The 19,261-nt window shown below is 38.7% G+C and overlaps 1 protein-coding gene and 1 long non-coding RNA gene across 16 annotated transcripts in view; one reads left to right on the top strand and one right to left on the bottom strand.

The window, feature by feature from the left end:
- LOC145543156 (zinc finger protein 292-like) overlaps positions 1 to 19,261 on the top strand; it is a 107,882-nt gene that overhangs the window by 8,380 nt on the left and 80,241 nt on the right. The gene's annotated exons all lie outside the window — the stretch shown is intronic.
- Positions 11,507 to 14,167, bottom strand: LOC145543164 (uncharacterized). Its single transcript, XR_014080511.1, has 2 exons — positions 12,476 to 14,167; positions 11,507 to 12,331 (listed from the first exon to the last, which is right to left on the bottom strand). It is a non-coding gene; the product is annotated as an uncharacterized LOC145543164 (long non-coding RNA).

Here is a 19,261-nt window from a genome sequence, read left to right as displayed (position 1 = left end):
TAGAGAGTTCAAGAAAAAACATCTATTTCTGCTTTATTGACTATGCCAAAGCCTTTGACTGTGTGGATCACAATAAACTGTGGAAAATTCTTTAAGAAATGGGAATACCAGATCACCTGACCTGCCCCTTGAGAAATGTTTATGCAGGTCAAGAAGCAACAGTTAGAACTGGACATAGATCAACAGGTTCCAAATCGGGAAAGGAGTACGTCAAGGCTGTATATTGTCACCCTGCTTATTTAACTTATATGCAGAGCACATCATGAGAAATGCTGGACTGAATAAAGCGCAAGCTGGAATCAAGATTGCAGGGAGAAATATCAGTAACCTTAGATGTGCAGATGACACCACCCTTATGGCAGAAAGCAAAGAAGAACTAAAGAAAAGAGCTTCTTGATGAAAGTGAAAGAGGAGAGTGAAAAAGTTGGCTTAAAACTCAGTATTCAGAAAACTAAGATCATGGCATCTGGCCCCATCACTTCATGGCAAATAGATGGGGAAACAGTGACAGATTTTATTTTGGGGGGCTCCAAAATCACTGCAGATGGTGATTGCAGCCATGAAAAGACACTTGCTCCTTGGAAGAAAAGTTATGATCAACCTAGACAGCATACTAAAAAACAGAGACATTACTTTGCCAACAAAGGTCCATCTAGTCAAAGCTATGGTTTTTCCAGTAGTCATGTATGGATGTGAGAGTTGAACGATAAAGAAAGCTGAGTGCCGAAGAATTGATGCTTTTAAACTGTGGTGTTGGAGAAGACTCTTGAGAGTCCCTTGGACAGCAAGGAGATCAGCCAGTCCATCCGAAAGGAACTCAGTTCTGAATGTTCACTGGAACGACTGATGCTGAAGCTGAAACTCCAGTACTTTGGCCACCTGAGGTGAAGAACTGACTCGTTTGAAAAAAGCCTGATGCTGGGAAAGATTGAAGGCAGGAGGAGAAGGGGATGACAGAGGATGAGATGGTTGGATGGCATCACTGACTCAGTGGACATGAATTTTAGTAAACTCCAGGTGTTGGTAATGGACAGGGAAGCCTGGTGTACTGCAGTCCATGGGGTCGCAAAGAGTTGGACATAACTGAGCGACTGAACTGAACTGAATGACATATGGCACTTGCATTTATTCTCCACTGCAATTCTGGGCACTTTTATGGGTCAGATTTTTATTTTTCTTCTCTGTAGCCCCACCTCTGCTTTCTTCTCACATATATTCTGCAATTTTCAAAGATATTCAAAGATAATTAGATTTTCAAAGCATATCTAATTGCCCCTTTTCTCTCTGGTTGGCAAAAGGCATTTCATTCCTGCTTTCTAATCTCAGTCTCCAAATAGAAAGGCATCCCACCCCATCATTGGACCTTTGGAAGATTTATGAAACAATCTCTTATTTCCCATGGTTCTTTACCTTAATGTTAAACCTAGTCTGTATTTCGGAGAAGGCAATGGCACCCCACTCCAGTACTCTTGCCTGGAAAACCCCATGGATGGAGGAGCCTGGTGGGCTGCAGTCCATGGGGTCGCTAGGAGTCGGAGACGACTGAGCGACTTCACTTTCACTTTTCACTTTCATGCATTGGAGAAGGAAATGGCAACCCACTCCAGTGTTCTTGCCTGGAGAATCCCAGGGACGGGGGAGCCTGTTGGGCTGCCGTCTATGGGGTCACGCAGAGTCGGACACGACTGAAGCAACTTAGCAGCAGCAGTCTGTATTTAGTGTTTTGTGTTGTCTCTCTGCCTTACACAATTTTAATAATAATATAGTTCTTGTCCTAATGTTTGAACTTATTTTTTCTTAACTGATAAATTTCTTTTAACCTGTCATTCAGTTTGTGAAATTCTCCCAACATCCTGCTTTTAACCTTCTGCCTCAGTGACAGTCCAGGACTCATGACAGTTTTTCTCAAGTTTGTGTTTGCAGAAACTTAAGAGTCGGTAGATTTTAGAGTTACTCAGCTCAGAGTAAGATGTAACTTTTTTTACTTCACCACTTAGTTGTCCACTGAAACAAGATTATCAGACAGAAATACTTACCTTTACTATGTGTGATGCATTCTATATTCATCTATTATTTTTTGAAAGCTGCTGTTGATTTTGTGATCCATTAATACATCATAATCAACAAATTGGAAAACACTACTTTCAGGAAATTACTGGGCACAATTCACTAATACGCACAAACCCAGGTAGTCCTTTGTTGTAAGGTGGCCTTCTAGTCTAGTTGATTCAGAACATGCATACATTTTTATTTATGAGGAGCTTCAAAATTAAAATATAATTTTAAATTTCTTATAATGAATGCTAAAAACCCAGCATATGTCCAGGGAATTGGTTTGAGAAATGCTGGTACATAGGATCAAATCCACATTGAAGCTTTAGCCCAGTGATTTCCATGCTTTGTTACTACTTTTTTTCATACTTTCACTATTCAGCAGAAATTTTCTGCTCCATCTAAATTGTTCATTCCTCATTTTACTGCTTTTGTGACTTTGTTCAAAGGAGCAGTGTTATGCAGTGAAAAGTCAGATGTCTTTGAGTTCAAATAGGAGGTCTCCAACAATCCACACAAGGTTTTAGCTCATACTTTGTCTGGGGTGAGGGTGAAGCTCGGAGTTAGAGACTAGACTGAACAGATTGAAGAGGGAAAGAATTAATGTTCAAAGCAGGCACTATTAGATGCTTTACTAACAGTGAATTGTTTAATCTGAAGACCTATGAGGTCATAGGATTAACAGTTGTTTAGTCTGTTTAAATGTCTGTTTACCCAAATTGCCTCTTAAGATCTCATCTTTGCTATATAATGCTTTTTCAGTATGACATTGATTTATCAGAAAATGTTCAGTGTTATCAGACATTTGTTTAGAAAGACTGAGCTATGTGGTTAAATGGTCAAAATGAAACAATTCTTTAAAACATGAATTTCAAATATATGATAATGTATTCGTGTGGAAGATTTGGCATCCTTATTGATGCCTGACATATAGGCAATGTTACAGTATGTGTTCAGGTACCTAGTCATGTCCAACTCTGCAACCCCATGGACTGCAGCACGCCAGGCCTCCCTTTCACCTCATCATCTCCAGAAGTTTGGTAGGCAATGTTATTTATGTTCTAAGTTTATCACTCCTAGCTACAAGCTTTATTTACCTTTTTTTTTTTTTTTTACTATTATTTATTTATTTGGCTGGGTCGGGTCTTAGTTGTAGCATGTGGGATATTAGGGCATTTGGGCTCAGTAGCTGTCATGCGGCCTTCATTGCTCTGGGGCATGTAGGATCCTAGATTGAATCTGAGTCTCCTGCATTAGAAGTGCAGAGTGTTAACCACTGGGCTGCTAGGGAAGTCCCCGATTTTACATTTAGAGAGAGGTAATCTAAATTTAAAAATAATAATTAATTGATTTGGTTGTCATCCCAATTAGTTTGGGGGTGTGTTTTTTTTTTTTTTTTGGCCTCTTAGCTGCCTGACCAGGGATTGAACCCATATGCCCCAGTCGGTAGCCCCTCCCACCCTGCTATGAAAGTGCCGAACCCTGACCACTGGACTGCCAGGGAACTCCCCTAATCAATTCTGTAGAGCTACTGGAAAGCTAGCATAACCCAATGTTTAAATTAAGTCCTGTAGTAATTTTGACTTACCAAAGTTAATGAAGCAGATATTTGTGATTTTGAGAAAATTTATTTCCAGTAAATCAGGATGATGGTGTTTGCTGCTTCTTTTTGATGAGCTGCCATTGTCAAAAGCAGGCATTTAGAATTTTTATTTGTATAAAATAAATAGCTTACATTTTGTGTTTTCTAGATAAACATTTGTTCATATTCTTGATCATTTCCTAATTTCTGTAAATATAAGAAATCCCATTTAACATAAAAAACTTGAAAACATCATTATACACTTAATTCAAAAGCATGAGTATTTTTGTCAGTTTATATTCTGAAAAGTGTAGATTTTTATCTTCTGAACAAAACTTGCACAAGATTATATTTCAAAAGAATAAAACAAGCTTAATAAAATACCTATTAAAAATTAATGGGCTTTCCAATTGGCTCAGTGTTAAAGAATCCACTGGTCAGTGCTGGAGAGGCAGGTTCAATCCCTGGGTTGGGAAGATCCCCTCAGTTGTTGTTCAGTCGCTCATTCATGTCTGACTCTTTGTGACCCCATGATCTGCAGCATGGCAGGCTTCCCTGTTCTTCACCAGCTCCCAGAGGTTGCTCAAACTAATGTCCATTGAGTCAGTGATGCCATTGAACCATCTCGTCCTCTGTTGTTCCCTTCTCCTCCTGCTTTCTATCTTTCCCAGCATCAGGGTCTTTTCCAATGAGTTGAGTCTTCACATCAGGTGCCCAAAGTATTGGAGCTTCAGCCTCAGCATCCGTCCCTCCAGTGAATATTCAGGATTGATTTCCTTTAGGATTGACTGGTTTGATCTCCTTGCAGTCTAAGGGACTCTCAAGTGTCTCCTCCAACACCACAGTTCAAAAGTACCAATTCTTTGGCACTCAGCTTTCTTTATGGTCCAACTCTCACATCCATACATGACTACTGGAAAAACCATAACTTTGACTAGACAGACCTTTGTTGCTCCCCTGAGTAGGAAGTGGCAACTCACTACAGTTGCCTGGAGAATTCTTGCCTGGAGAATCCCCATGGACAGAGGAACCTGGCACGCTACAGTCCATGGGGTTGCAAAGAGTTGGACACGAGTGAGCACGAACATGACTTACTTAAAATTGATGCTTAAGAGGTTTGTGTCTGTAACTTGCCATGACTTATCCACAACATATTTATATAACTGTAGTTTGAATCTTTATAGGGAAAAATTTTTTTAAAACTGCCAGACTAAAATGGGATATTGCAGATAGCATAATAGTGTGAATAAAATTTACATCCTCAAACAAATTGATCATGAAGTTCATCATCAGCATGAAGATATTTTATAGGGAGAGTATCTGAGTGCTTGTAGGGAGAGTATCTGAGTGTTTGTCATAAACTACTGCTTCTTTGTAATTCAGGATTAACCCTAGTAGTATGTAAAATTGAATATGTTGGCAAGAAATGAGTCAGACTTAATATATTTAGTATTGTGACCTGTTTAGTATTTCTGAAAAGGCAACCTGATATTGTACATGCTGCCTAAAGAGAAATTATTAACACCCAAATAGACCTTTGAGGATTTACCTATCTTGAATAAAAACATTTGTAGTGTTTGGTACTCCCCTCCCCCCAGGATCATCTTTTGTTTTACTTGATAGAAAAATCTACCCTCTAGATTCTTTCACATATACCTTGCTTGACAGCCCATTATATACTGTGAATTAAAGTATTGGAATTCTAAGGATGTTGATTTTAATTTTCATAAAAATTGTTTATTGTGACCCTTGACATGCTACCTGTGACTTCCCTGTTTCTTCATCCTTGAAATTGAGATGCTGCAGACTTTTGTTGGTTGTTACAAGAATTGATCAAAAGTATGATGATGTAAAGTGATTGTTGTCATATAAAGTAACATTTTCATTTACACTTAGAGACTACTTTGGAAACACCTTTGATGTTTTATATATGATAATGATCTAGCATAATTTTCTTGCATTAATACTATCATTTTCAAGTCATCTATTATCACTCTGAAAAATAGCATTAGATTACTGATTTGCCAACTTGGTTGAAGCCTACATTTTAGAGAACGCAGGATTAGATTTTATAATAACTTACGAAAGATCTTTTTGTCTTTGGAGAAGAGGTACATATTACTCAATGTGTGTGAATATGCCAGGAGATTATTGGCTTTGCAGTTAAAATCTTTCCTTTGTCCAAAATTGTAAAACTGGGATTTGAGAGGCTGGGATGAGAGAATCTAGTATTACCTGGTAACCAAAAGTATAGATTTTGAACTATGATTTGAATTCCAGCTCTCTTACTTCTGTGGGACTTCAAGCTTGGTTTTGTACCTGTGTCCTCATCTCTAGACTAGAAGAAGAATATCTGCCTTAAAGCTGCTGTGATTAAGATATAATATATGTTGGGCGCTTTGCATATCATGATGCTGAAAGCACACAGCAAACGTTAGCTATTATTAATAATAAATTTACAAGGACGAGATCTGAAACTTTCCCTCATGAAAATATTTTTCTGTCGCCAAGTCAGGTCTGACTCTTTGCGACCCCATAAGAGAATATTAATCTTATTAAAATACTGTTTAGCTTCTGCTCTAGTGGTTTTCAAACTTAGAAAAAAAAGAAATGAGGGAACTCCCTTTTCCTTCCCCTCCCCCTGCAAAGTCTGACTTGAAATCTTGATGAGTAAAACAGAAAAGTTACAGCGGCAGAACAGTTTGGTAAGTATCAGACTAATGTAGAAAATTAATAACACTGTTGCCAGAGGTTGTAAAGGGAGTTCAAGCATTGTTCTCTTCAGATGTTCTTTTCTTCTCAGATGGTTCTTTTTTCTTTCCCTTCATTCTACTGCTGCTCTACACTCTCCCAAAAGAGAATGAATGATCTTGTCTTAGAGGCAATAACAAAGCCATCAATGAAGTAATATATTGTATTTAATTTTTCCACACTAAATAAACTCATTTTTTGGTACTTCAGATTTAAAATGTATTTACTTCTCTAGAAGCATGGCACTGATGTAAATATGTCTAAATAGGAAAACTGTATCTTATCAAAGAAATAGGAAATGTTAATAGTGAAACTAACACATGAAACAGTCCCACAAGTATACTCAGTGTTTATGTTTAATTCTTTCTGAAAATTTATTGAGAGGACCTAGACCATCTTATATATTCCCTCAAATTTCATGTTTTTCTCTAAATCATTTCTTTTCTTCCTTGGGTTTGCAAAGAAGTGACTGTTACCTGGCAAGTGGATCTTTTTTTCTGTGGCCTTCTCAGAGAACCTTTCCACTAACCCTAATCCTTGCTCCAGACTGGATAGTCTTTTCACCTGTGCATCTTTGCAGAGAACCTTTCCACTTTCCTATTCCTTTACATTTTTCTTTCCATCACTTCTCTCCTCTAGCTTATAGAGATGTGTGTGTCTTTCCTGTCTTGTTGCTTTGTTGATCATGTCTTCAGATTTTCTTCCTTTTTTCTGATTCCTTCTCTCCACATATGAGATGTCTCCTATCCTAAAAAAAATTTTTTTTTTTATTTTTAACTGGAGGGTAATTGCTTTATAATGTTGCGTTGGTTTCTGCCATACAACAGTGCGTATTAGCCATAAGCGTGTATGTATGTGTATATATATATATAAAAATATAACCCCTCCCTCTTGAGCCTCCCCCGCCACCTCCCCGCACCCACCACCATCCCATCCCTCTAGGTCATCACAGAGTGCCGGGCGGGGCTCCCTGTGTTATATAGAAGATTCCCACTAGCTATCTGCTTTGTACCTTGTAATGTATGTATGTCAATGCCACTTGATTCTCATCTCACTCTCTCATTCCCCTGCTGTGTCCACAAGTCCATTCTCTATGTTTGTGTCTCTATTCCTGCCCTGCAAATAGGTTCATCAGTAGCATTTTAAAATGTTTTTCTTTAACTCTTGTTTTCTAGTCTTTCTTGCCAGACTTCTTTGGAAAAGTACCCTATATGTTGTCTTTTGAAAATGCTCTTTTGAAGGTCATTTGCTTGGCAATACTTTATTAAAGTTAATACTTTATTAACGTTAGGCCCAAGTAGCAATCCAGCAACTTAGACTATTTCATATGGCTGCACATTGTGTTTAATAAAATTTAATTGTCAACATTTTAAAAATCATAAGCTTTCATGTTGAAATGAGAGTGTTTGATTTCTCCTGGAAAATCAGAAAATTGGGTAATATTGGACTCATTCATGGCTACAAGCTGAAGTGATGCTTGCTCAGCCTCTGTTAGCATTTAAAAATGTTTGACCCCATCTTGTTACTCTCCCTTCAATTTATTTACACTGCTCTTCCGATTCTCCTACCTTTGTGACTGCTCCTTAGTTGTCTTCACTGACTTTTCTTTTCACCTGCTGGAAATGTGTGGTCATTATTAGCTAATATTAATAAATTAGTATTTAAGAGGACTAGACCCAACATTTCTGAAAATTTTTGTGGCATTTCTTCAGTGTTCTTTCCTTCCTTTCACTCTTCATTGGTGACCCTCAACCATTTTTCCCACCTCCTCATCATGCCTGAGACAGGACACTAATCAGAAGGTGGCTTGTGAGCCCTGGTTGATAATCCGTGCTTTACATACATGCTCATCTTCAGCAGGTGTCCACTCTGACAGCATCCCCTGTCACTCTGGATGCGATTTCCAGGGGGTCCCTTCTCTTAAGCCTTGCCACTCTTCTTAGCTCTTGCTTTCTGTTCCCAACCACCTGTGGAACCCTTCCTCATGGGAGTTCAGTAGGTACTTTTTTTTGTTATTTTCATTTTTATTTATGTATTTATTTTTGGCAGTGCTCAGTCTTTGCTGCAGCACTGGCTTTTCTCTAGTTGCAAAGAATGGGGGCTTCTCTCTAGTTGCGGTGCTCGGGCTTCTCATTGTGGTGGCTTCTCTTGTTGCAGAGCATGGGCTCTGGGGCGCCTGAGCTTCAATAGTTGTGGCTCCCACACTCGGCTCAGTAGTTGTGGTGCACGGGCTTAGTTGCTCCTTGGCACGTGGGATCTATCCTGATCAGGGATTGAACCCAGGTCTCCCGCATTGGCAGGTGGATTCTTTACCACTGAGCCACCAGGGAGGCCCCAGGTAGATATTTCTAATTAAACAAGTCTGAAGTTGAACCCATCCATGCTCCTCTCCACTCCCCCACCCCCTACCAAAAGCAAGACGGATGGTATTGGTGTCACTACTCCCCTCCCCCTCAAACTTAGGTTTTGAAACCTTGAGTCATTTTTAGCTCCTCCTTTCACCTCCGCAGCCCAGTCACTGAGTTCTGTCAATTTTATACATGCACCGTTTTTTGTATCCTTCTCTGGTTATGTCTGATATACTATTAGTAACCACTTAGTTTATTATAACAAAAAAAACCCAACAGAGGTTTTTTTCATGAAGGTACTTTTCTGCCCATTCACTTCGCTAATCTGTCTTCTGCATTATCACTAAGATTATGTTATCCTTTCAAAGCATGGATATCATATTTATAAAGACTTTTAGAAGGGTAACACAGTGTGGAAGAGTTCAGACACCGTGAATTGAAATCCCAGCTCCACTGTTTACTGGCTATGGGCTCAGTTTCTTAACCTGTTAAATGAGGAGAGTTGTATTGTGAGGTAACTGAGGCATCAGCACAGCACCCATCACATTAATAAGCACCACATAAAATGCTCTTCCATGAAAAATAAAATTCAAGCTCATTAGCCTTGCACTCAAGGACTGTCATGACCTGGCACCTAGCATGCCAGCCTGACTGATTGGCAGCCATATCTCTTATTTATTTTTTAGGTAAAGCCTGAAGAGTTTATAGTCTGTTCTTGTACTACAGTTTACATAGCTTCCCTCACCTCTGTGCTTTGGCTTTAGCTTTCCCCTTTAGTGTATCCTTCTTTTATCAACTCCATTTCTCCATATTTTTTCTCTTCAATCTGATCAGATTGTTAGTTATTATTACATTTTTTCATGGGGCTTTCCTGTACTTCTGAATGGATTTAATGATATATTCCCTATCCTTTTTTAATGAAATGTGTGTGCTTTTCTGACTTTTTATCATAGTTTTTCCATATTAAGATTGTGGTTGTCTCTTCATCCTCTCCCCGAATTGGAGCTCCTTAAAAGCAGGGGCCATGCCTTATTTTACTGAAGCGGAAGTGGTTAAATCTGTTGAATGATTGTCTCCTCTTTTTTTTCTTGAATAGGTTGGTTTAAATTGTGGGTTGAATTTTGTGCTTCATTACCTACTGAAATTAGGTTTCTTTGACCACTCTTGTTTCATCTCAATTCTGACGTTAGTTTTCTATGTTCAAGGCAAGGGTTCAATTTGATCAAATGTTTTTATAAAGCAAACTTGAGTGTATGATGAGTAGTAGCTGTCTTAATATCCTGCATTTATTAAGTGCTGATTGTGTGCAAGGCACTGGTGTCTGTGTGTGTATGTGTGAGAGAGAGACAGATGGCGTGAAGCACTGAGAGAGATGGACTCGTAATTCTCAGTCATCCTCTTAGGTGGGTGGCTACTATCCCTATTTATATGTGAGACCGCTGAGGCACAGATAAGTAAAGTAACTTGCCCAAGTCAATAAATCATTTAATTTAAAAAAAAAGCAAAACCCAAACAAAGTTAAACATTTTTTTTTCTTTTTGGGTATTAAAATTTGTTTTACATACAAAGAGAGCTTACAATAATAACCTTAAATTATTTGAAACTAAACTTCAGGAAAGCAGAGCAATGAATATAGGTATTTATTGTGATCAAATTTGAGTAATAGTCTTGCTTAAGAATGTCTTGATTTCTTTGTTTAGCAGTAGTGGGAATTTCATTAGTTTTGAATTTCTTTGAGTAATGTTCCAAATTGGGAAAGGAGTATGTCAAGGTTGTATATCGTCACCCTGCTTATTTAACTTATATGCAGAGTACATATGCGAAATGCTGGGCTGGATGAAGCACAAGCTGGAATCAAGATTACAGGGAGAAATATCAGTAACCTCAGATATACAGATGACACCACCCTAATGGCAGATAGCGAAGAGGAACTAAAGAGCCTCTTGTTGAAGGTGAAAGAGGAGAGGGAAAAAGCTGGCTTAAAACTCAGCATTCAAAAAATGAAGATCATGGCATCCGGTCCCATCACTTCGTGGCAAATAGATGGCGAAACAGTGGAAACAGGGAGAGACTTATTTTCTTGGGCTCCAAAATCACAGCAGATGGTGGCTGCAGCCATGAAATTAAAAGATGCTTACTCCTTGGAAGAAAAGCTGTGACCAACCTAGACAGCATATTCAAAAGCAGAGACATTACGTTGCCAACAAAGGTCCGTCTAGTCAAAGCTGTGGTTTTTGCAGTAGTCATGTATGGATGTGAGGGTTGGACCGTAAAGAAGGCTGAGTGCTGAAGAATTGATGCTTTTGAACTGTGGTGTTGGAGGAGACTCTTGAGAATCGTTTGGACTGCAAGGAGATCAAACCAGTCATTCCTAAAGGAAATCAATCCTGAATATTCATTGGAAGGACTGACGCTGAAGCTGAAGCTCCAATACTTTGGGCACCTGACGTAAAGAGCTGACTTAATGGAAAAGACTCTGATGCTGGGAAAGATTGAAGGCAGGAAGAAAAGGGGATGACAGAGGACGAGATGGTTGAATGGCATCACCAACTCAGTGGACACAAGTTTGAGCAACCTCTGGAAGATGGTGAAGGACAGGGAAGCCTGGCATGCTGCAGTCCTTGGGATCTCTCAACAACAATTTATAGGTCTTTTAAGGGTATAATCAATACATATTTATCAATTACAATGAGGGCAACTTGTTGAAGAAATCTGTTTCTAATTGCCTAATATAACTAAGATCAATTCTTTATTGGATTAAAAAAAACAAACTGCGTTTGTGTTGTGTTTGGCCTCTTTATACGGTGCAAAGAAGTACCTGAAGTCCATGGGGAAAAGTAGGTCATCAGTAGTCTTTAAAGCTGCTTTTAGTTGGGTATCCCGTGAACATTTGAATATGAAACCTCAGTATAGGGATGTCTCATTATAAACTTCACACATGTGCATGCATATTACTTCAGCTTATATTGCTATTTGAATCTGTTTATTAAGTAATAAAATTTGTATTTTAGATAGCTTTCATAGGAAAAGTTTTTTCCCTCTCCTGTACTGTATTTTATACTCTGTTTGGAAACCACTGGTTTATAGTGCTACAAGTAGCTGATGTTTCTGAGATACATTGTTAAATAACTGCTGGGTTTATTTTCCCCATTTTCATAGTGTACTGGAGAAGTGACAGTAGTGACCCAATCAGATTTTGTTTTTCATTCTGCCTTTTAGTCACGTTTAATATAATGTGTATTTCCAGTTTATTGTTTCTGTCATGCTTTACCCTTTATGAAGATCCTGAGCATTGAGTGTGCCTGTTATATCAGATTCCCTCTCAGCTCTGAATCAACTTGCTCTGATATTGGAGCTTGGTCGTTTAAGTGTTTCTCCATTGATTGATATTAAGTTTGTCAGTAGAGGATCTGAAGGGACTTGACACAAAGAAGGGCTTCTTGTTTCTTGCTGCTGCTGCATGACCATGAGTGGCACAGATACAGGGACATCCAGTGGTTCTCTGCCCCAGCTAAGTGCTCAGAGTGGACAGAGTCTTGTTGAGCTCACAGCCCCAGCCCCAAATTTGTGACCACCTCTCCAAGGCAATGGCAACCCACTCCAGTACTCTTGCCTGGAAAATCCCATGGACAAAGGAGCCTGGTAGGCTGCAGTCCATGGGGTTGCTAAGAGTCGGACATGACTGAGCGACTTCACTTTCACTTTTCACTTTCATGCATTGGAGAAGGAAATGGCAACCCACTCTGATGTTCTTGCCTGGAGAATCCCAGGGACGGGGGAGCCTGGTGGGCTGCCATCTGTGGGGTCACTCAGGGTCGGACACAACTGAAACGACTTAGCAGCAGCAGCAGCTCCGTGTCCTGACACGGACATTGCACACGCCAGCTCCAGTACCCCACCTTTCGCTGTGTGGCTGCTTGCTCCATAGGTTGTTTCCCGTGACCCTCTCCGTGCAGATGCTGCTGGCAAGCAGGTTCTCACCTCCCAGCCACTTAGGCCCAGGAAACCCAACCTGACAGACTTCTTTACCATCCAGTAGGCTGCAACCATATCTTCTCCAACAAAGTTCAAGCCCTAGCTTTGAGTGGAAGGGCCCTCTACCTGGTTTGTTTTTTTGCTTCTGGTACTGTCTCGGCTCTTGAGTATTTTTTTAGAGTGCTCTTGATCTCCCTGTTATGATCATTCTTTATGTGAAACTTTCCCTGTTCAAATCCTCAGTTTTTTGGTTTGACCCTGTTGCAGTGGGCTAAAATGAGGTAAATTACATAGTAAACGTAAAAACTGTATGCAGATTAGTATCAGTACTTTCCGCCTCATACACTTTGCATATTTGGCTCATCAGCTAGTTCATGGAAACTGGCTTTGGTATTAAAGGAATATATATATATACCATTTTTGTAAATTCAATTTTTCATTCTGGTAGGATTATAATTATGTAGGAGTGGTCCTGAAAAGTCATTGTTCCCCAAAGTTGTTTAGATGAGGGAATGGAGCAATTGCGTGTGTTTTCATAGTTTAATATCTCATACTTTAAACAATCAGGAAGCGTCAAATGAGAACTTTTCAGTCTTACAAAGTTATTAGCATATTTATTGCTCAAAAAATTTCCACCTGGTCAGTTTTTGGAATAAATTAGCAAATGACAGGCAGGAGTTATCTTTAAAAAAAATTCCCCAAGTAGGAGGTTGGGTTAAGAAAAAAGCACACCCACACTCCCAGAGGATGTGGCGCTGGTGAGGCAAGGAGACAGAAATGTTATTTTGACTAACTTAGTAGTAGTAGTAACTTCTTAAATGGTTTATTTGTAGACCTCTAAATTTGATTCTGTTTAACATTTTCATATTTGAGGTCTCTTGTGGATGTTTAAAATCAGTAGCTTTGCTAATTTTAAGAGTCGTCTCATATCTTTAGTAACACCACATACCTGCAGTTATTGCTATACAGTTGACTAAAATACTATATTACTAAATACTACATTCATTCCCAGGAATTTTTCTCAATTCACTGGTTACTGGATTTCTGACTTCACTATGGTTGTGTGAACCCTAGTTCCAGCTTTTCTTTGAAGCTTAAAATGGATGAAGATAATGTTTCCAGAAGTTGAAGAAGAAAATAATAAAAATAATAGATTATTGATTCTGTAGCCAATAATTTTGTGGTATCCAATAGCCCTTACACTGGCATGAAAGTAACGAATCTACATAGTGTATTAAATAAATTATGTATTTTTAATTAATAAAAGGACACCAGAATCTGATTTGTGTTTAACTTCACTATTTGTGGCAACTTTGGTGGAGAGATTATTGAAGCTGATAATCCTGACTTTGTAGATGATTATTTTCCCAGTGGAACATTTATCCAGTTAGTATTTTAAGTAAAATTTTAAAAGCAAATGACATTTCCTGTGAAGGAGCCCATTAAAAAAAAAAAAACACCTAGCGTATAATTACTGTGTACACCGTGAGTGCTTTTGAAAAGGAAAAATGTATTTTTTAATAAAGTTACAAGTAGAAATTTTTCTCCCTGCAGTGGAAAGAAGGGTACTTTATGTAAGTCTTTAAGTCTTTGACATATGAGATTGATTCAGTAAGGGTGTGATGTACTTGAGAAAGAGTATAATTACAAAGAGATGAGTCTAATCATCTTAAAGAAAAATAGAATTCTTTGCAATAGTAAAAGTAATCGGGAGGAAAATAATTTTGTAGTGTGTGTGTGTGTATTAGTCACTCAGTCGTGTCCAGCTCTTTGTGACCCCCTGAGAAGGAGCCCACCAGGCTTCTCTATCCATGGATTTTTCCAGGCAAGAATACTGTAGTGGGTTGCCATTTCCTTCTCCAGGGGATCTTCCAACCCAGGGATTGAACCCAGGTCTCCTGCATTGCAGGCAGATTGTTTACTGTCTGAGCCACCAGGGAAGCCCAATTTATAGTATGTATTACTATTAAATACATTTTTTTCTTGTTGGTTGTCTTCTGCAAGAAAATATAACATGAAATTGATGTGGCATATGTTGTATCTTACTAAAATAAAATTCAAGTATATTATACAGTGTTGTAACTTAAAAGTTGTATTTTTTAAAAGCTTCCTTTGGTTGACGCAGTATGGCAGTTAACACAGTAATTTTAATTTTCTTCGTGTACTCTTTGTATTCTTTTAGAACTTTAAGCATACTTTTCTGGAGGTGAATTCCCAGGCTAATCACAAGTCTTTTTATTCACAGAGTAAGCCTTAATATTATTTTGTATTCTAGGAACAGGATGCCATGGAGGAAAGAAGGGTTTCCTACTATTTTTCTGAATATTAGGCAAGCTTACTCTGCAGTTTAGAATTAATAGTTGTGGGTGTTTTTTTGGTTTTTTTTTGAAAAGGTGGGGAGGTTCCTTAAAACTTCATTTCTTCTCCTTTCCCCTGCCCTTTTTTCCCAAGTAGTCACTGTTTTCATAATTCTGAGTCCCACTTTGCATCCTCACTCACACCCCCTATTGCATCAGTGTTGGAGAATCCAACTACCTGTTAAGGAAGATCTAGACTAATTTATGATGTCTTAAGTAGATAAAATATTGAGTAGATAAAAAATATATGGATAATTTGGGGAAGGGTAAGTTGGAATAGAAGAGTCTTCAAAGAGAAAAACCACTCTATTGCTGTTACCTGAGTGCAACCTTTTTTTTTTTTTTAAGGAGTTGTTTCTGTACTCGCTAAAGTCATAGTTTCTCTGAAAACTTGAACTCAAAACATTTCCCTAACTACTCTTGTTACATTACAGCAAGTGTTCATGGGGTAGATGAATAGGAAGATGGGAGCCTTAGGTATAGTATGGATCTGTATGTTCAGGATTCCAGTTATGTCATCATCACTCTAATCTTTTCCAGTTATGTGGGCAAATAAGTTACCTTCTTTTTCCCTTTTTTACTTAAGTGACTTTGTGTTGAATTTCTAATCCTAATAAGAATATAATCCAAATTTTAAGGGGAAATTAAGTACAAAAATGTAACAAGTTGTCAGTCCTCTCTGACATAAAACATACAATAATCATGGGTTCAGATAAATTATGATATGTGTCAGTGAACTTTAAAGAAAAAAATCACTTTGTCCAATAACTCACTTGACTACACCTCTGGATTGCAAGGCCTTGGCACTTAATACTGGAAAATATACATGTCCTTAGCCGGATCTTTAGCTGATGGCCTGTTGAGTGAACCTATTTTGTGGACAAATGTTTGATATTTACTGATGACCTCATGTAGTTTGGTGCTTCTGTGTTAAAACTGCTTTTATTACGTAACTGTTTGTGCTGGCGGTGAGAACACTGAATGCCTGTAAATACCAGGAATGTGAAATAAATGAATCGCTTGGGTAGGGAAAGAGCAGTGAAGAACCAGAAAGCTCCTCCATGATTCCTCAGGTGCTCCCTTGGTTATTACTGCCATGGGGAGTTCTGGACCCATTATTGCTAGATCTTCTGGTTTTTCCAAGAACTAGAAATCATATGTGAATTGTCCCAATTTTGAAATATTGGCACCTAACTCAAAATGTCTGGGAGGATCCCCAAAACACATTGTGTCAGCCAAACAAAACATGTCTGGAAAATTTAAATTTATTCCTGGATATTTTGAGCAGTCTACAGTTTGCCAGAAACAGTACATGGAAAAACTCCTCCCCCAGAGTGAGATTTGGTTATGATTCCATCACTGTTAATGTGTTTCCCTTCTTCATTTGCATCTCTGAGAATAGTACTCTCCTGAAGGCATCTGGAAAGAGGTGTGTACAAATGGCTAATATGGTGGGAGGAGGGAAACAGGTCAGTCTGCTTTGGCACCTTCTTTAGAATAGAGAGCTCCCTGAGGTAACGAGTCCTGTTGGCAGATACCTAAGAAATCTCTTAGCATCCTTCAAGTCTTGTATTTCTGCTATAGGACTCTATGCATTGTTTAATTTATCCTGAGGCCTGACAGATTTTTAACCAGTATTCTAAGTTTCAGGAACTGTTTAAACGTTGTGTATATCCAAGGGTGATTGTATATCATTGGAAAGACAGAGGAGAGCAAATCAGATAATATTAGCTTGCAACCCTGTTAATTTGGTTTGGGTGATTATTTTAAAGAGTTAAAAATATACCTCTATTAAAATTAGGTTTTAGAATGTCAGTATTCTTATGTAATTTTTTTGCATTATCTAAGAAGAATTCTTAAGTTTAGAATTAGCTGTATTAGCTTTTGTAACAAATAGCCAAATACTAAGTTTGAAAATTAAAGAAAGATTTTAACAAGTAAATAATCTTTTAAAAATAAATTTCTTTTTTTAAAAAGTATTTATTTATTTGGCTGCATTGGGCTCAGTAGTTGCAGTGTGGGCTTAGTTGCTCCAAGGCGTGTGGAATCTTAGTTCCCCAACCAGGGATTGAACTTGCATCCCCTGCACTGCAACGCAGATTCTTAACCACGGGACCATCAGGGAAGTCCCTAAAAATAAATTTCTTGTTAGGATAGTTTTAGATTTACAAAAACATTGTGAAGACAGGACAGTGAATTCCCATTTACCCCATGACCTGTTTCCCACATTAGTCACATCTTGCATTTGTGTAGTAAATTTGTTATAGTTAATGAACCTATATTGATACAGTATCACTAACTGAAGTCATACTTTATTTGCATTTTTAGTTTTTTATCTTAATGTTTATTGTTGTTTCAGAATCCCATCTAGAACACTTTACACTTAGTTGTCATATCTCCTTAGGTTTCTTTGTGCTGTAATAAACTTCTCAGACTTCTTGTATTTGATGACCTTAAGTTTTGAGCAGTTCAGTTCAGTTCAGTCGCTCAGTCATGTCTGACTCTTTGCGACCTCGCGGAGTGCAGCACGCCAGGCCTCCCTATCCATCACCAACTCCCAGAGTTTACCCAAATTCATGTCCATTGAGTCGCTGATGCCATCGAACCATCTCATCCTCTGTCGTCCCCTTTTTCTCCTGCCTTCAATCTTTCCCAGCATCAGGGTCTTTTCCAATGAGTCAGTTCATCTCATCAGGTGGCCAGAGTATTGGAGTTTCAGCTTCAACATCAGTCCTTCCAGTGAACACTCAGGACTGATCCCCTTTCGGATGGACTGGTTGGATCTCCTTGCAGTCCAAGGGACTCTCAAGAGTCTTCTCCAACACCACAGTTCAAAAGCATCAATTCTGCGGCACTCAGCTTTCTTTATAGTCCAACTCTCACATCCATACATGACCACTGGAAAAACCATAGCCTTGACTAGACGGACCTTTGTTGGCAAAATAATGTCTCTCCTTTTTAATATGCTGTCTAGGTTGGTCATAATTTTCCTTCCAAGGAGTAAACGTCTTTTAATTTCATGGCCGCAGTCACCATCTGTGGTGATTTTGGAGCCCCGAAAAGTATAAAGTCAGCCACTGTTTCCCCATCTATTTGCCACGAAGTGATGGGACCAGATGCCATGATCTTAGTTTTCTGAATGTTGAGCTTTAAGCCAACTTTTTCACTCTCCTCTTTGACTTTCATCAAGAGGCTCTTTAGTTCTTCTTCACTTTCTGCCATAAGGGTGGTGTCATCTGCATATCTAAGGTTACTTATATTTCTCCCAGCAATCTTGATTCCAGCTCGTGAACTTCATCCAGTCCAGCATTTCTCATGATGTACTCTGCATATATGTTAAATAAGCAGGGTGACAATATACAGCCTTCGCGTACTCCTTTCCCGATTTGGAACCAGTCTGCTGTTCCATGTCCAATTCTAACTGTTGCTTCCTGACCTACGTACAGATTTCTCAAGAGACAAGGTCAGGTGGTCTGGTATTTCCATCTCTTTCAGAATTTTCCACAGTTTGTTGTGATCTACACAGTCAAAGGCTTTGGCATAGTCATTAAAGCAGAAATAGATGTTTTTCTGGAACTCTCTTGCTTTTTTGATGATCCAGTGGATGTTGGCAGTTTGATCTCTGGTTCCTCTTCTTTTTCTAAAACCAACTTGAACATCTGGAAGTTCACGTTTCATGTACTGTTGAAGCCTGGCTTGGAGAATTTTGAGCATTACTTTATTAGCATGTGAGATGAGTGCAATTGTGTGGTAGTTTGAACATTCTTTGGCATTGCCTTTCTTTGGGATTGGAATGAAAACTGACCTTTTCCAGTCCTGTGCCCACTGCTGAATTTTCCAAATTTGCTGTCATATTGAGTGCAGCCCTTTCACAGCATCGACTTCTAGGAATTGAAATAGCTCAACTGGAATTCCATCACCTCCACTAGCTTTGTTTATAATGATGCTTCCTAAGGCCCACTTGACTTCACATTCCAGGATGTCTGGGACTAAGTGAGTGTGAGTGATCACGCCATCGTGATTATCTGGGTCGTGAAGATCTTTTTTGTACAGTTCTGTGTATTCTTGCCACTGCTTCTTATCTTCTGCTTCTGTTTTGAGAAGTGCTGGTGAGGTATTGTGAAAATCTCTCAATTGGAATTTGCGTAATGATTTTTTTCTTGATTAGACTGAAGTTACAGGTTTTTTTGGCAGGA

The sequence above is a fragment of the Giraffa tippelskirchi genome, chromosome 3 (genome assembly GCF_054371585.1).
Source record: "Giraffa tippelskirchi isolate mGirTip1 chromosome 3, T2T-mGirTip1v1.2.pri, whole genome shotgun sequence".
Taxonomy (NCBI): domain Eukaryota; kingdom Metazoa; phylum Chordata; class Mammalia; order Artiodactyla; family Giraffidae; genus Giraffa; species Giraffa tippelskirchi.
The sequence above is the reverse complement of the archived record's forward strand: the minus strand, read 5'-3'. Positions and strand labels throughout refer to the sequence as shown.